Consider the following 18,878-nt stretch of genomic DNA (forward strand, 5'->3'; position numbering starts at 1 on the left):
CAAGTCTCACTCCCCTGTCATTTTCCCACAGCTGTGCAATTTTTTTCATTCGGATACTTATCCAACTCCGTTTTGAAAGATAAGATTGAGTCTGACTCCACCGCCCTTTAGAGCAGTGTATTCCAGATTCTAAACACTTGCTGAGGAATGGCCACTCCTGTTCCTATGTATAAAGGCAGAGAAACACGGGATCAATTCCTGCCTCACTCACAACCTTGCGAAATATAGCACCGTCATTCTATTCTCGTGACACAAGCTCCAGAAGTGTAGTCCAGCTGTTGAGGTTAAAGATCTGGTTATGTTCCCAACAACGTTACTGGCACAGCGTTTCCATAGTGTAGTGGTTATCACGTTCGCCTCACACGCGAAAGGTCCCCGTTTCGAAACCGGGCGGAAACATTATGCAAACGTGTTCAATTAATGATTAGATAAAATTAAATCATTCATATTCGTGATTCAATATTAACAGAGTGCAGTGTCTCACGATGTTGTTCCATTTGCTGATTTCTCTCTGCAGTTCTGTCCACACTCAAATTCGACACAGTGTCTCTCACTCCCTCCCGTTTCCAGCCCTGACGCTGGAGAAACCATATCTCAAAGCTGCACATTCCGTGCATTCAGGTCAGCTGTGAGAGATTATTAAAGGATCCTGCCACGCCACCACGCTTCACAACAGAAAATTAAAGCCACAAACAAACTCATCGACGAATCGCTCTTCCCCAGCTCCAGAGTGAGTGAGGGCGGGACAAGCCCTCAATTTTTTTCATTCGGATACTTATACAACGCCGTTTTGAAAGATAAGATTGAGTCTGACTCCACCGCCCTTTAGAGCAGTGTATTCCAGATTCTAACCACTTGCTCAGGAATGGCCACTCCTGTTCCTATGTATAAAGGCAGAGAAACACGGGATCAATTCCTGCCTCACTCACAACCTTGCGAAATACAGCACCGTCATTCTATTCTCGTGACACAAGCTCCAGAAGTGTAGTCCAGCTGTTGAGGTTAAAGCTCTGGTTATGTTCCCAACAACGTTACTGGCACAGCGTTTCCGTAGTGTAGTGGTTATTAAGTTTGCCTCACACGCGAAAGGTCCCCGGTTTGAAACCGGGCGGAAACATTATGCAAACGTGTTCAATTAATGATTAGATAAAATTAAATCATTCATATTAGTGCTTCAATATTAACAGAGTGCAGTGTCTCACGATGCTGGTCCATTTGCTGATTTCTCTCTGCAGTTCTGTTCACACTCAAATTCTCCAGCCCTGACGCTGGAGAAACCATATCTCAAAGCTGCACATTCCGTGCATTCAGGTCAGCTGTGAGAGATTATTAAAGGATCCTGCCACGCCACCACGCTTCACAACAGAAAATTAAAGCCACAAACAAACCCATCGACTAATCGCTCTTCCCCAGCTCCAGAGTGAGTGAGGGCGGGACAAGCCCTAACTTCCGCTCTCACACTCTCCAATCAGCCGCTGTCGGCGGAAAGCGGAGAATGCAGCATCAAACAGCGGTTTACCGCCCTTCACTGGGCTGCAAAATGCCACCATTCGAGACAACGCTCCCCGTACACCAAACAGCAGCCTCATAAGATGCTTCATCTCAGCTTCCTGAGTTCGAGCCCCAGCTTGCACGAACACTTCTTCACTGGAAACACCATTAATTATCTGATTGCCACGTTTTGCATCATGAAAGTAATCCTAACCGATAATTATATAATCATAGAGGTTTACAGCATGGAAGGGGTCATTTAAGCCCATCGTATCTGCACCGGCCAACAAATGTCCAGTTTTAGATGTGTCCCCCTGCACCTTATTGCATTTCATGTGCACATCTCAGTACTTGTTAAATGTGGTGAGGGTTTCTGCCTGCACCACACTTTCAGGCAGTGAGTTTGAGACCCCCACAAACATCTGCATGCAGAATGTTCACTTCAAATCCCCTTTAACCCTTAAACTAATTACTTTTAAATTATGCAGCCTGGTTGTTGACCACTCCACTATGTGAAATAGACCCTGTTAATCAACAATATCTAGGCCCCTCCTTTTTATATACACCTTAATGCTGTCGCCCATCAGCCTCCTCTGTTCCAAGGAAAACAAACCGATCCTATCCAATCTGTCCTCATAGCAAAGTTGCTCTACTCCCGGCAACATCTACGTAAATCTCCTCTGTACCCTCTCCAGCGTATTCACGTCCTTCCTTCAATGCGGTGACTAGAACTGCACGCAGTACTCCAGCTGTGGCCTAACCAGAATTTTATACAGTTCTAGCAAAACCCACTTGCTGTTCTGTTCCTTGCTTCTGCCAATAAATGCAACCATTCCATATGACTTCTTAACCAACTTTTCCACCTGACCAGCTACCTTCAGGGATCTGTGGACAAGCAATCCCAGTTACCTTTGTTCCTCTACACTTCTCAATGTCATACCAGTTGATGTGTATTCCCTTTCCTTGTTAGCCCTCCACAAATGCGCGATCTCTCACATCTCTGGATTAAATTCCATTTGCCACTGCTCTACCCCCTGATCAGTTGATTGATATCTTCCTGGAGTCTCCAGCTTTCTTCTTCATTATCAATCACACTGCCTATTTTAATAACACCTGAAAACTTCGTAATCATAGAAACATAGAAACATAGAAAATAGGTGCAGGAGCAGGCCATTCAGCCCTTCTAGCCTGCACCGCCATTCAATGAGTTCATGGCTGAACATGAAACTTCAGTACCCCCTTCCTGCTTTCTCGCCATAACCCTTGATCCCCCGAGTAGTAAGGACTTCATCTAACTCCCTTTTGAATATATTTAGTGAATTGGCCTCAACTACTTTCTGTGGTAGAGAATTCCACAGGTTCACCACTCTCTGGGTGAAGAAGTTTCTCCTCATCTCGGTCCTAAATGGCTTACCCCTTATCCTCAGACTGTGACCCCTGGTTCTGGACTTCCCCAACATTGGGAACATTCTTTCTGCATCTAACCTGTCTAAACCCGTCAGAATTTTAAACGTTTCTATGAGGTCCCCTCTCATTCTTCTGAACTCCAGTGAATACAAGCCCAATTGATCCAATCTTTCTTGATAGGTCAGTCCCGCCATCCCGGGAATCAGTCTGGTGAACCTTCGCTGCACTCCCTCAATAGCAAGAATGTCCTTCCTCAAGTTAGGAGACCAAAACTGTACACAATACTCCAGGTGTGGCCTCACCAAGGCCCTGTACAACTGTAGCAACACCTCCCTGCCCCTGTATTCAAATCCCCTCGCTATGAAGGCCAACATGCCATTTGCTTTCTTAACCGCCTGCTGTACCTGCATGCCAACCTTCAATGACTGATGTACCATGACACCCAGGTCTCGTTGCACCTTCCCTTTTCCTAATCTGTCACCATTCAGATAATAGTCTGTCTCTCTGTTTTTACCACCAAAGTGGATAACCTCACATTTATCCACATTATACTTCATCTGCCATGCATTTGCCCACTCACCTAACCTATCCAAGTCACTCTGCAGCCTAATAGCATCCTCCTCGCAGCTCACACTGCCACCCAACTTAGTATCATCCGCAAATTTGGAGATACTGCATTTAATCCCCTCGTCTAAATCATTAATGTACAATGTAAACAGCTGGGGCCCCAGCACAGAACCTTGCGGCACTCCACTAGTCACTGCCTGCCATTCTGAAAAGTACCCGTTTACTCCTACTCTTTGCTTCCTGTCTGACAACCAGTTCTCAATCCACGTCAGCACACTACCCCCAATCCCATGTGCTTTAACTTTGCACATTAATCTCTTGTGTGGGACCTTGTCGAAAGCCTTCTGAAAGTCCAAATATACCACATCAACTGGTTCTCCTTTGTCCACTTTACTGGAAACATCCTCAAAAAATTCCAGAAGATTTGTCAAGCATGATTTCCCTTTCACAAATCCATGCTGACTTGGACCTATCATGTCACCATTTTCCAGATGCACTGCTATGACATCCTTAATAATTGATTCCATCATTTTACCCACTACTGAGGTCAGGCTGACCGGTCTATAATTCCCTGTTTTCTCTCTCCCTCCTTTTTTAAAAAGTGGGGTTACATTGGCTACCCTCCACTCCATAGGAACTGATCCAGAGTCAATGGAATGTTGGAAAATGACTGTCAATGCATCCGCTATTTCCAAGGCCACCTCCTTAAGTACTCTAGGATGCAGGCCATCAGGCCCTGGGGATTTATCTGCCTTCAATCCCATCAATTTCCCCAACACAATTTCCCGACTAATAAAGATTTCCCTCAGTTCCTCTTCCTTACTAGACCCTCTGACCCCTTTTATATCCGGAAGGTTGTTTGTATCCTCCTTAGTGAATACCGAACCAAAGTACTTGTTCAATTGATCCGCCATTTCTTTGTTCCCCGTTATGACTTCCCCTGATTCTGACTGCAGGGGACCTACGTTTGTCTTCACCAACCTTTTTCTCTTTACATACCTATAGAAACTTTTGCAATCCGCCTTAATGTTCCCTGCAAGCTTCTTCTCGTACTCCATTTTCCCTGTCCTAATCAAACCCTTTGTCCTCCTCTGCTGAGTTCTAAATTTCCCCCAGTCCCCAGGTTCGCTGCTATTTCTGGCCAATTTGTATGCCACTTCCTTGGCTTTAATACTATCCCTGATTTCCCTAGATAGCCACGGTTGAGCCACCTTCCCCTTTTTATTTTTACGCCAGACAGGAATGTACAATTGTTGTACTTCATCCATGCGGTCTCTAAATGTCTGCCATTGCCCATCCACAGTCAACCCCCTAAGTATCATTCGCCAATCTATCCTAGCCAATTCACGCCTCATACCTTCAAAGTTACCCTTCTTTAAGTTCTGGACCATGGTCTCTGAAATTACTGTTTCATTCTCCATCCTAATGCAGAATTCCACCATATTATGGTCACTCTTCCCCAAGGGGCCTCGCACAATGAGATTGCTAATTAATCCTCTCTCATTACACAACACCCAGTCTAAGATGGCCTCCCCCCTAGTTGGTTCCTCAACATATTGGTCTAGAAAACCATCCCTTAAGCACTCCAGGAAATCCTCCTCCACCGTATTGCTTCCAGTTTGGCTAGCCCAATCTATGTGCATATTAAAGTCACCCATTATAACTGCTACACCTTTATTGCATGCACCCCTAATTTCCTGTTTGATGCCCTCCCCAACATCCCTATTACTGTTTGGAGGTCTGTACACAACTCCTACTAACGTTTTTTGCCCTTTGGTGTTCTGCAGCTCTACCCATATAGATTCCACATCATCCAAGCTAATGTCTTTCCTAACTATTGCATTAATCTCCTCTTTAACCAGCAATGCTACCCCACCTCCTTTTCCTTTTATTCTATCCTTCCTGAATGTTGAATACCCCTGAATGTTGAGTTCCCAGCCCTGATCATCCTGGAGCCACGTCTCCGTAATCCCAATCACATCATATTTGTTAACATCTATTTGCACAATTAATTCATCCACCTTATTGCGGATACTCCTTGCATTAAGACACAAAGCCTTCAGGCTTGTTTTATTAACACCCTTTGTCCTTTTAGAATTTTGCTGTACAGTGGCCCTTTTTGTTCTTTGCCTTGGGTTTCTCTGCCCTACACTTTTCCTCATCTCCTTTCTGTCTTTTGCTTTTGGCTCCTTTTTGTTTCCCTCTGTCTCCCTGCATTGGTTCCCATCCCCCTGCCATATTAGTTTAAATCCTCCCCAACAGCACTAGCAAACACTCCCCCGAGGACATTGGTTCCAGTCCTGCCCAGGTGCAGACCGTCCGGTTTGTACTGGTCCCACCTCCCCCAGAACCGGTCCCAATGCCCCAGGAATTTGAATCCCTCCCTGCTGCACCACTGCTCAAGCCACGTATTCATCTGCGCTATCCTGCGATTCCTACTCTGACTATCACGTGGCACTGGTAGCAATCCCGAGATTACTACTTTTGAGGTCCTACTTTTTAATTTAGCTCCTAGCTCCTTAAATTCGTTTCGTAGGACCTCATCCCTTTTTTTGCCTATGTCGTTGGTACCAATGTGCACCACGACAACTGGCTGTTCTCCCTCCCATTTCAGAATGTCCTGCACCCGCTCCGAGACATCCTTGACCCTTGCACCAGGGAGGCAACATACCATCCTGGAGTCTCGGTTGCGGCCGCAGAAACGCCTATCTATTCCCATCACAATTGAATCCCCTATCACTATCGCTCTTGCTAAATTTCGCACCGTCATTCTATTCTCGTGACACAAGCTCCATAAGTGTAGTCCAGCTGTTGAGGTTAAAGCTCTGGTTATGTTCCCAACAATGCTACTGCCACAGCGTTTCCGTAGTGTAGTGGTTATCACGTTCGCCTCACACGCGAAAGGTCCCCGGTTCGAAACCGGGCGGAAACATTATGCAAACGTGTTCAATTAATGATTAGATAAAATTAAATCATTCATATTAGTGGTTCAATATTAACAGAGTGCAGTGTCTCACGATGCTGGTCCATTTGCTGATTTCTCTCTGCCGTTCTGTTCACACTCAAATTCTTCACAGTGTCTCTCACTCCCTCCCGTTTCCAGCCCTGACGCTGGAGAAACCATATCTCAAAGCTTCACATTCCGTGCATTCAGGTCAGCTGTGAGCTTTTATTAAAGGATCCTGCCACGCCACCACGCTTCACAACAGAAAATTAAAGCCACAAACAAACCCATCGGCTAATCGCTCTTCCCCAGCTCCAGAATGAGTGAGGGAGGGACAAGCCCTAACTTCCGCTCCCACACTCTCCAATCAGCCGCTGCCGGCGGAAAGCGGAGAATGCAGCATCAAACAGCGGTTTACCGCCCTTCACTGGGCTGCAAAATGCCACCGTTCGAGACAACGCTCCCCGTACACCGAACAGCAACCTCATAAGATGCTTCATCTCAGCTTCCTGAGTTCGAACCCCAGCTTGCACGAACACTTCTTCACTGGAAACACCATTAATTATCTGATGCCACGTTTTGCATCATGAAAGTAATCGAAACCGATAATTATATAATCATAGAGGTTTACAGCATGGAAGGAGTCATTTAAGCCCATCGTATCTGCACCGGCCAACAAATGCCCAGTTTTAGGTGTGTCCCCCTGCACCTTATTGCATTTCATGTGCACATCTCAGAACTTGTTAAATGTGGTGAGGGTTTCTGCCTGCACCACACTTTCAGGCAGTGAGTTTGAGACCCCCACAAACATCTGCATGCAGAATGTTCACTTCAAATCCCCTTTAACCCTTACACTAATTACTTTTAAATTATGCAGCCAGGTTGTTGACCACGCCGCTATGTGAAATAGACCCTTTTAAACAACAATATCTAGGCCCTTCCTATTTTTATACACCTCAATACTGTCGCCCATCAGCCTCCTCTGTTCCAAGGAAAACAAACCCATCCTATCCAATCTGTCCTCATAGCAAAGTTGCTCCACTGCCGGCAACAACTACGTAAAGCTCCTCTGTACCCTCTCCAGCGTATTCACGTCCTTCCTTCAATGCGGTGACTAGAACTGCACGCAGTACTCCAGCTGTGGCCTAACCAGAATTTTATACAGTTCTAGCATAAACCACTTGCTGTTCTGTTCCTTGCTTCTGCCAATAAATGCAACCATTCCATATGACTTCTTAACCAACTTTTCCAACTGGCCAGCTACCTTCAGGGATCTGTGGACAAGCAATCCCAGTTACCTTTGTTCCTCTACACTTCTCAATGTCATACCAGTTGATGTGTATTCCCTTTCCTTGTTAGCCCTCCACAAATGCGCGATCTCTCACATCTCTGGATTAAATTCCATTTGCCACTGCTCTACCCCCTTATCAGTTGATTGATATCTTCCTGCAGTCTCCAGCTTTCTTCTTCATTATCAACCCACTGCCTATTTTAATAACACCTGAAAACTTCGTAATCATAACACCTATATTCAAGTTTAGATCATTGATAAATACCATAAAAAGCAATGGATCTGGCACTGAAAACTGTGGAACCCCACTGGAAACATCCTTCCAGTCACAAAAACACCCATCAAACATTACCCTTTGCTTCCTGCCTCTGAGCCAAATTTGGATCCAATTTGCCACTTCGCCCTGAATCACATGGGCTTTTACTTAGAAAATGCATAATCATTAAATGTTATCCTGCTTCATGGGAAAACATCATTTATTGACTGATGATCTTCATTTGCACAACTAAAGAAATGTTAACTGAAGGAGAGTCCTTAATTGAATAACTTAGCTGTGCTCTGCACTTTACCTCTGAATCCATAAACCATTTTGGACACTGTGCTTTAGAAGTCTGCTTCAAAATGTTCATTGCTGGTAACATGTACATGAGACGTTGGAAACAGTGAGATAGACTGTAGTGCAAGGGACTGCTTATTGTGAAACAGCAAAGAAAATATGCATTCTGGAAAAATAACATCGAAAAGAAGTGTGGCCCTAACAGCCAAAAAGAAGATGAAGTGCTGAGTCCTTCTCAGGAAAAACTTCTTTTCCCAAACATTTCTCTGACCGAATCTTCACAAAACAAAAATTATGCTTTTAAAGTCATTAAACCCGAATTTTCGTGCACCCGAATCTTCTGAATCAGATGCCTCTCGTTGTGCCGACTGAATCCATGTCCCTTTCAATATTCTGCTGACATGCACACTATTAAATGTGCTACTAACTTATAGAATCAAAGAATAAGGGAATGGTTGCAGCCCGTCGAGCCCATGCCATCTCTCAACAAGTCTCACTCCCCTGTCATTTACCCACAGCTGTGCAACTTTTTTTCATTCGGATACTGATCCAACTCCGTTTTGAAAGATAAGATTGAGTCTGACATTCCCGCCCTTTAGAGCAGTGTATTCCAGATTCTAACCACTTGCTGAGGAATGGCCACTCCTGTTCCTATGTATAAAGGCAGAAAAACACGGGATCAATTCCTGCCTCACTCACAACCTTGCTAAATATAGCACCGTCATTCTATTCTCGTGACACAAGCTCCAGAAGCGTAGTCCAGCTGTTGAGGTTAAAGCTCTGGTTATATTCCCAACAATGTTACTGGCACAGCGTTTCCGTAGTGTAGTGGTTATCACGTTCGCCTCACACGCGAAAGATCCCCGATTCGAAACCGGGCGGAAACATTATGCAAACGTGTTCAATTAATGATTAGATAAAATTAAATCATTCATATTATTGGTTCAATATTAACAGAGTGCAGTGTCTCACGATGCTGGTCCATTTTCTGATTTCTCTCTACAGTTCTGTTCACACTCAAATTCTACACAGTGTCTCTCACTCCCTCCCGTTTCCAGCCCTGACGCTGGAGAAACAATATCTCAAAGCTGCACATTCCGTGCATTCAGGTCAGCTGTGAGAGATTATTAAAGGATCCTGCCACGCCACCAAGCTTCACAACAGAAAATTAAAGCCACAAACAAACCCATCGAATAATCGCTCTTCCCCAGCTCCAGAGTGAGTGAGGGCGGGACAAGCCCAAACTTCCGCTCCCACACTCTCCAATCAGCGGCTGCCGGCGGAAAGCGGAGAATGCAGCATCAAACAGCGGTTTACCGCCCTTCACTGGGCTGCAAAATGCCACCGTTCGAGACAACGCTCACCGTACACCGAACAGCAGCCTCATAAGATGCTTCATCTCAGCTTCCTGACTTCGAGCCCCAGCTTGCACGAACACTTCTTCACTGGAAACACCATTAATTATCTGATTGCCACGTTTTGCATCATGAAAGTAATCCTTACTGATAATTATATAATCATAGAGGTTTACAGCATGGAAGGAGTCATTTAAGCCCATCGTATCTGCACCGGCCAACAAATGTCCAGTTTTAGGTGTGTCCCCCTGCACCTTATTGCATTTCATGTGCACATCTCAGAACTTGTTAAATGTGGTGAGGGTTTCTGCCTGCACCACACTTTCAGGCCGTGAGTTTGAGACCCCCACAAACATCTGCATGCAGAATGTTCACTTCAAATCCCCTTTAACCCTTACACTAATTTCTTTTAAATTATGCAGCCTGGTTGTTGACCACTCCACTATGTGAAATAGACCCTTTTAATCAACAATATCTAGGCCCCTCCTTTTTATTTACACCTTAATGCTGTCGCCCATCAGCCTCCTCTGTTCCAAGGAAAACAAACCCATCCCATCCAATCTGTCCTCAGAGCAAAGTTGCTCCACTCCCGGCAACATCTACGTAAATCTCCTCTGTACCCTCTCCAGCGTATTCACGTCCTTCCTTCAATGCGGTGACTAGAACTGCACGCAGTACTCCAGCTGTGGCCTAACCAGAATTGTATACAGTTCTAGCAAAACCCACTTGCTGTTCTGTTCCTTGCTTCTGCCAATAAATGCAACCATTCCATATGACTTCTTAACCAACTTTTCCAACTGACCAGCTACCTTCAGGGATCTGTGGACAAGCAATCCCAGTTACCTTTGTTCCTCTACACTTCTCAATTTCATACCAGTTGATGTGTATTCCCTTTCCTTGTTAGCCCTCCACAAATGCACGATCTCTCACATCTCTGGATTAAATTCCATTTGCCACTGCTCTACCCCCTGATCAGTTGATTGATATCTTCCTGGAGTCTCCAGCTTTCTTCTTCATTATCAATCACACTGCCTATTTTAATAACACCTGAAAACTTCGTAATCATAACACCTATATTCAAGTTTAGTTCATTGATAAATAGCATAAAAAGCAATGGATCTGGCACTGAAAACTGTGGAACCCCACTGGAAACATCCTTCCAGTCACAAAAACACCCATCAAACATTGCCCTTTGCTTCCTGCCTGTGTGCCAAATTTGGATCCAATTTGCCACTTCGCCCTGAATCACATGGGCTTTTACTTAGAAAATGCATAATCATTAAATGTGATCCTGCCTTCATGGGAAAACATCATTTATTGACTGATGATCTTCATTTGCACAACTAAAGAAATGTTAACTGAAGGAGAGTCCTTAATTGAATAACTTAGCTGTGCTCTGCACTTTACCTCTGAATCCATAAACCATTTTGGACACTGTGCTTTAGAAGTCTGCTTCAAAATGTTCATTGCTGGTAACATGTACATGAGACGTTGGAAACAGTGAGATAGACTGTAGTGCAAGGGACTGCTTATTGTGAAACAGCAAAGAAAATATGCATTCTGGAAAAATAACATCGAAAAGAAGTGTGGCCCTAACAGCCAAAAAGAAGATGAAGTGCTGAGTCCTTCTCAGGAAAAACTTATTTTCCCAAACATTTCTCTGACCGAATCTTCACAAAACAAAAATTATGCTTTTAAAGTCATTAAACCCGAATTTTCGTGCACCCGAATCTTCTGAATCAGATGCCTCTCGTTGTGCCGACTGAATCCATGTCCCTTTCAATATTCTGCTGACATGCACACTATTAAATGTGCCACTAACTTATAGAATCAAAGAATAAGGGAATGGTTGCAGCCCGTCGAGCCCATGCCATCTCTCAACAAGTCTCACTCCCCTGTCATTTACCCACAGCTGTGCAACTTTTTTTCATTCGGATACTGATCCAACTCCGTTTTGAAAGATAAGATTGAGTCTGACATTCCCGCCCTTTAGAGCAGTGTATTCCAGATTCTAACCACTTGCTGAGGAATGGCCACTCCTGTTCCTATGTATAAAGGCAGAAAAACACGGGATCAATTCCTGCCTCACTCACAACCTTGCTAAATATAGCACCGTCATTCTATTCTCGTGACACAAGCTCCAGAAGCGTAGTCCAGCTGTTGAGGTTAAAGCTCTGGTTATATTCCCAACAATGTTACTGGCACAGCGTTTCTGTAGTGTAGTGGTTATCACGTTCGCCTCACTCGCGAAAGATCCCCGGTTCGAAACTGGGCGGAAACATTATGCAAACGTGTTCAATTAATGATTAGATAAAATTAAATCATTCATATTAGTGGTTCAATATTAACAGAGTGCAGTGTCTCACGATGCTGGTCCATTTTCTGATTTCTCTCTGCAGTTCTGTTCACACTCAAATTCTACACAGTGTCTCTCACTCCCTCCCGTTTCCAGCCCTGACGCTGGAGAAACAATATCTCAAAGCTGCACATTCCGTGCATTCAGGTCAGCTGTGAGAGATTATTAAAGGATCCTGCCACGCCACCACGCTTCACAGCAGAAAATTAAAGCCACAAACGAACCCATCGAATAATCGCTCTTCCCCAGCTCCAGAGTGAGTGAGGGCGGGACAAGCCCTAACTTCCGCTCCCACACTCTCCAATCAGCCGCTGCCGGCGGAAAGCGGAGAATGCAGCATCAAACAGCGGTTTACCGCCCTTCACTGGGCTGCAAAATGCCACCGTTCGAGACAACGCTCCCCGTACACCGAACAGCAGCCTCATAAGATGCTTCATCTCAGCTTCCTGACTTCGAGCCCCAGCTTGCACGAACACTTCTTCACTGGAAACACCATTAATTATCTGATTGCCACGTTTTGCATCATGAAAGTAATCCTAACCGATAATTATATAATCATAGAGGTTTACAGCATGGAAGGAGTCATTTAAGCCCATCGTATCTGCACCGGCCAACAAATGTCCAGTTTTAGATGTGTCCCCCTGCACCTTATTGCATTTCATGTGCACATCTCAGAACTTGTTAAATGTGGTGAGGGTTTCTGCCTGCACCACACTTTCAGGCAGTGAGTTTGAGACCCCCACAAACATCTGCATGCAGAATGTTCACTTTAAATCCCCTTTAACCCTTACACTAATTACTTTTAAATTATGCAGCCTGGTTGTTGACCACTCCACTATGTGAAATAGACCCTGTTAATCAACAATATCTAGGCCCCTCCTTTTTATATACACCTTAATGCTGTCGCCCATCAGCCTCCTCTGTTCCAAGGAAAACAAACCCATCCTATCCAATCTGTCCTCATAGCAAAGTTGCTCTACTCCCGGCAACATCTACGTAAATCTCCTCTGTACCCTCTCCAGCGTATTCACGTCCTTCCTTCAATGCGGTGACTAGAACTGCACGCAGTACTCCAGCTGTGGCCTAACCAGAATTTTATACAGTTCTAGCAAAACCCACTTGCTGTTCTGTTCCTTGCTTCTGCCAATAAATGCAACCATTCCATATGACTTCTTAACCAACTTTTCCAACTGACCAGCTACCTTCAGGGATCTGTGGACAAGCAATCCCAGTTACCTTTGTTCCTCTACACTTCTCAATGTCATACCAGTTGATGTGTATTCCCTTTCCTTGTTCGCCCTCCACAAATGCGCGATTTCTCACATCTCTGGATTAAATTCCATTTGCCACTGCTCTACTTCCTTATCAGTTAATTGATTTCTTCCTGGAGTCTCCAGCTTTCTTCTTCATTATCAATCACACTGCCTATTTTAATAACACGTGAAAACTTCGTAATCATAACACCTATATTCAAGTTTAGTTCATTGATAAATACCATAAAAAGCAATGGATCTGGCACTGAAAACTGTGGAACCCCACTGGAAACATCCTTCCAGTCACAAAAACACCCATCAAACATTACCCTTTGCTTCCTGCCTCTGAGCCAAATTTGGATCCAATTTGCCACTTCGCCCTCAATCACATGGGCTTTTACTTAGAAAATGCATAATCATTAAATGTTATCCTGCCTTCATGGGAAAACATCATTAATTGACTGATGATCTTCATTTGCACAACTAAAGAAAAGTTAACTGAAGGAGAGTCCTTAATTGAATAACTTAGCTGTGCTCTGCACTTTACCTCTGAATCCATAAACCATTTTGGACACTGTGCTTTAGAAGTCTGCTTCAAAATGTTCATTGCTGGAAACATGTACATGAGACGTTGGAAACAGTGAGATAGACTGCAGTGCAAGGGACTGGTTATTGTGAAACAGCAAAGGAAATATACATTCTGGAAGAATACCATCGAAAAGCAGTGTGGCCCGAACAGCCAAAAAGAAGATGAAGTGCTGAGCCCTTTGCAGCAAAAAATTATTTTCCCAAACATTTCTCCGACCGAATCTTCACAAAACAAAAATTATGCATTTAAAGTCATTAAACCCGAATTTTCGTGCACCCGAATCTTCTGAATCAGATGCCTCTCGTTGTGCCGACTGAATCCATGTTCCTTTCAATATTCTGCTGACATGCACACTATTAACTGTGCCACTAACTTATAGAATCAAAGAATAAGGGAATGGTTGCAGCCCGTCGAGCCCATGCCAACTCTCAACAAGTCTCACTCCCCTGTCATTTACCCACAGCTGTGCAATTTTTTTCATTCGGATACTTATCCAGCTCCGTTTTGAAAGATAAGATTGAGTCTGACTCCACCGCCCTTTAGAGCAGTGTATTCCAGATTCTAACCACTTGCTGAGGAATGGCCACTCCTGTTCCTATGTTTCAAGGCAGAGAAACACGGGATCAATTCCTGCCTCACTCACAACCTTGCTAAATATAGCACCGTCATTCTATTCTCGTGACACAAGCTCCAGAAGCGCAGTGCAGCTGTTGAGGTTAAAGCTCTGGTTATGTTCCCAACAATGTTACTGGCACAGCGTTTCCGTAGTGTAGTGGTTATCACGTTCGCCTCACACGCGAAAGATCCCCGGTTCGAAACCGGGCGGAAACATTATGCAAACGTGTTCAATTAATGATTAGATAAAATTAAATCATTCATATTATTGGTTCAATATTAACAGAGTGCAGTGTCTCACGATGCTGGTCCATTTTCTGATTTCTCTCTACAGTTCTGTTCACACTCAAATTCTACACAGTGTCTCTCACTCCCTCCCGTTTCCAGCCCTGACGCTGGAGAAACCATATCTCAAAGCTGCACATTCCGTGCATTCAGGTCAGCTGTGAGAGATTATTAAAGGATCCTGCCACGCCACCACGCTTCACAACAGAAAATTAAAGCCACAAACAAACCCATCGACTAATCGCTCTTCCCCAGCTCCAGAGTGAGTGAGGGCGGGACAAGTCCTAACTTCCGCTCCCACACTCTCCAATCAGCCGCTGCCGGCGGAAAGCGGAGAATGCAGCATCAAACAGCGGTTTACCGCCCTTCACTGGGTTGCAAAATGCCACCATTCGAGACAACGCTCCCCGTACACCGAACAGCAGCCTCATAAGATGCTTCATCTCAGCTTCCTGAGTTCGAGCCCCAGCTTGCACGAACACTTCTTCACTGGAAACACCATTAATTATCTGATTGCCACGTTTTGCATCATGAAAGTAATCCTAACCGATAATTATATAATCATAGAGGTTTACAGCATGGAAGGAGTCATTTAAGCCCATCGTATCTGCACCGGCCAACAAATGCCCAGTTTTAGTTGTGTACACCTGCACCTTATTGCATTTCATGTGCACATCTAAGAACTGGTTAAATGTGGTGAGGGTTTCTGCCTGCACCACACTTTCAGGCAGTGAGTTTGAGACCCCCACAAACATCTGCATGCAGAATGTTCACTTCAAATCCCCTTTAACCCTTACACTAATTACTTTTAAATTATGCAGCCTGATTGTTGACCACTCCACTATGTGAAATAGACCCTTTTAATCAACAATATCTAGGCCCCTCCTATTTTTATACACCTCAATGCTGTCGCCCATCAGCTTCCTCTGTTCCAAGGAAAACAAACCCATCCTATTCAATCTGTCCTCATAGCAAAGTTGCTCCACTCCCGGCAACATCTACGTAAATCTCCTCTGTACCCTCTCCAGCGTATTCACGTTCTTCCTTCAATGCGGTGACCAGAACTGCACGCAGTACTCCAGCTGTGGCCTTACCAGAATTTTATACAGTTCTAGCATAACCCACTTGCTGTTCTGTTCCTTGCTTCTGCCAATAAATGCAACCATTCCATATGACTTCTTAACCAACTTTTCCAACTGGCCAGCTTCCTTCAGGGATCTGTGGACAAGCAATCCCAGTTACCTTTGTTCCTCTACACTTCTCAATATCATACCACTTGATGTGTATTCCCTTTCCTGGTTAGCCCTCCACAAATGCGCGATCTCTCACATCTCTCGATTAAATTCAATTTGCCACTGCTCTACCCCCTTATCAGTTGATTGATATCTTCCTGGAGTCTCCAGCTTTCTTCTTCATTATCAACCACACTGCCTATTTTAATAACAACTGAAAACTTCGTAATCATAACACCTATATTCAAGTTTAGATCATTGATAAATACCATAAAAGCAATGGTTTTGGCACTGAAAACTGTGGAACCCCACTGGAAACATCCTTCCAGTCACAAAAACACCCATCAAACATTACCATTTGCTTCCTGCCTCTGAGCCAAATTTGGATCCAATTTGCCACTTCGCCCTGAATCACATGGGCTTTTACTTAGAAAATGCATAATCATTAAATGTTATCCTGCCTTCATGGGAAAACATCATTAATTGACTGATGATCTTCATTTGCACAACTAAAGAAATGATAACTGAAGGAGAGTCCTTAATTGAATAACTTATCTGTGCTCTGCACTTTACCTCTGAATCCATAAACCATTTTGGACACTGTGCTTTAGAAGTCTGCTTCAAAATGTTCCTTGCTGGTAACATGTACATGAGACGTTAGAAACAGTGAGATAGACTATAGTGCAAGGGACTGGTTATTGTGAAACAGCAAAGAAAATATACATTCTGGAAGAATACCATCGAAAAGAAGTGTGGCCCTAACAGCCAAAAAGAATATGAAGTGCTGAGCCCTTTTCAGCAAAAAATTCTTTTTCAAACATTTTTCTGACCGAATCTTCACAAAAGAAAAATGATGCTTTTAAAGTCATTAAACCCGAATTTTCATGCACCGGAATCTTCTGAATCAGATGCCTCACGTTGTGCCGACTGAATCCATGTCCCTTTCAATATTCTGCTGACATGCACACTATTAAATGTGCCACTAACTTATAGAATCAAAGCATAAGGGAATGGATGCAGCCCGTCGAGCCCATGCCAACTCTCAACAAGTCTCACTCCCCTGTCTTTTACCCACAGCTGTGCAATTTTTTTCATTCGGATACTTATACAACGCCGTTTTGAAAGATAAGATTGAGTCTGACTCCACCGCCCTTTCGAGAAGTGTATTCCAGATTCTAACCAATTGCTGAGGAATGGCCACTCCTGTTCCTATGTATAAAGGCAGAGAAACACGGGATCAATTCCTGCCACACTCACAACCTTGCTAAATATCGCACCGTTATTCTATTCTCGTGACACAAGCTCCAGAAGTGTAGTCCAGCTGTTGAGGTTAAAGCTCTGGTTATGTTCCCAACAATGTTACTGCCACAGAGTTTCCGTAGTGTAGTGGTTATCACGTTCGCCTAACACGCGAAAGGTCCCCGGTTCGAAACCGGGCGGAAACATTATGCAAACGTGTTCAATTAATGATAAGATAAAATTAAATCATTCATATTAGTGGTTCAATGTTAACAGAGTGCAGTGTCTCACGATGCTGTTCCATTTGCTGATTTCTCTCTGCAGTTCTGTTCACACTCAAATTCTACACAGTGTCTCTCACTCCCTCTCGTTTCCAGCCCTGACGCTGGAGAAACCATATCTCAAAGCTGCACATTCCGTGCATTCAGGTAAGCTGTGAGAGATTATTAAAGAATCCTGCCACGCCACCACGCTTCACAACAGAAAATTAAAGCCACAAACAAACCCATCGACTAATCGCTCTTCCTCAGCTCCAGAGTGAGTGAGGGCGGGACAAGCCCTAACTTCCGCTCCCACACTCTCCAATCAGCCGCTGCCGGCGGAAAGCGGAGAATGCAGCATCAAACAGCGGTTTACCGCCCTTCACTGGGCTGCAAAATGCCACCGTTCCAGACAACGCTCCCCGTGCTCCGAACAGCAGCCTCATAAGATGCTTCATCTCAGCTTCCTGAGTTCGAGCCCCAGCTTGCACGAACACTTCTTCACTGGAAACAGCATTAATTATCTGATTGCCACGTTTTGCATCATGAAAGTAATCCTAACCGATAATTATTTCATCATAGAGGTTTACAGCATGGAAGGAGTCATTTACGCCCATCGTATCTGCACCGGCCAACAAATGCCCAGTTTTAGATGTGTACCCCTGCACCTTATTGCATTTCATGTGCACATCTAAGAACTGGTTAAATGTGGTGAGGGTTTCTGCCTGCACCACACTTTCAGGCAGTGAGTTTGAGACCCCCACAAATATCTGCATGCAGAATGTTCACTTCAAATCCCCTTTAACCCTTACACTAATTACTTTTAAATTATGCAGCCTGGTTGTTGACCACTCCACTATGTGAAATAGACCCTTTTAATCAACAATATCTAGGCCCCTCCTATTTTTATACACCTCAATGCTGTCGCCCATCAGCCTCCTCTGTTCCAAGGAAAACAAACCCATCCTATCCAATCTGTCCTCATAGTAAAGTTGCTCCACTCCCGGCAACATCTACGTAAATCTCCTCTGTACCCTCTCCAGCGTATTCACGTTCTTCCATCAATGCGGTGAACAGAACTGCACGCAGTACTCCAGCTGTGGCCTAACCAGAATTTTATACAGTTCTAGCATAACCCACTTGCTGTTCTCTTCCTTGCTTCTGCCAATAAATGCAACCATTCCATATGACTTCTTAACCAACTTTTCCAACTGGCCAGCTACCATCAGGGATCTGTGGACAAGCAATCCCAGTTACCTTTGTTCCTCTACACTTCTCAATGTCATACCAGTTGATGTGAATTCCCTTTCCTTGTTAGCCCTCCACAAATGCGCGATCTCTCACATCTCTGGTTTAAATTCAATTTGCCACTGCTCTACCCCCATATCAGTTGATTGATATCTTCCTGGAGTCTCCAGCTTTCTTCTTCATTATCAAC

General features: G+C 44.3%; 6 non-coding genes across 6 annotated transcripts; all 6 read left to right on the forward strand.

The window, feature by feature from the left end:
• The first annotated feature begins 326 nt into the window (after positions 1-326).
• On the forward strand, positions 327-399 carry trnav-cac (transfer RNA valine (anticodon CAC)). The gene has a single exon. It is a non-coding gene; the product is annotated as a tRNA-Val (tRNA).
• Positions 400-6,324: 5,925 nt separating this feature from the next.
• On the forward strand, positions 6,325-6,397 carry trnav-cac (transfer RNA valine (anticodon CAC)). The gene has a single exon. It is a non-coding gene; the product is annotated as a tRNA-Val (tRNA).
• Positions 6,398-9,070: 2,673 nt separating this feature from the next.
• Positions 9,071-9,143, forward strand: trnav-cac (transfer RNA valine (anticodon CAC)). The gene has a single exon. It is a non-coding gene; the product is annotated as a tRNA-Val (tRNA).
• A 2,676-nt stretch (positions 9,144-11,819) lies between these two features.
• On the forward strand, positions 11,820-11,892 carry trnav-cac (transfer RNA valine (anticodon CAC)). Its single transcript has one exon. It is a non-coding gene; the product is annotated as a tRNA-Val (tRNA).
• Positions 11,893-14,567: 2,675 nt separating this feature from the next.
• trnav-cac (transfer RNA valine (anticodon CAC)) lies at positions 14,568-14,640 on the forward strand. The gene has a single exon. It is a non-coding gene; the product is annotated as a tRNA-Val (tRNA).
• A 2,673-nt stretch (positions 14,641-17,313) lies between these two features.
• Positions 17,314-17,386, forward strand: trnav-aac (transfer RNA valine (anticodon AAC)). Its single transcript has one exon. It is a non-coding gene; the product is annotated as a tRNA-Val (tRNA).
• The last annotated feature ends 1,492 nt before the right edge of the window (positions 17,387-18,878 follow it).

The sequence above is a fragment of the Pristiophorus japonicus genome, chromosome 3 (genome assembly GCF_044704955.1).
Source record: "Pristiophorus japonicus isolate sPriJap1 chromosome 3, sPriJap1.hap1, whole genome shotgun sequence".
NCBI classification, from domain to species: Eukaryota; Metazoa; Chordata; class Chondrichthyes; family Pristiophoridae; genus Pristiophorus; species Pristiophorus japonicus.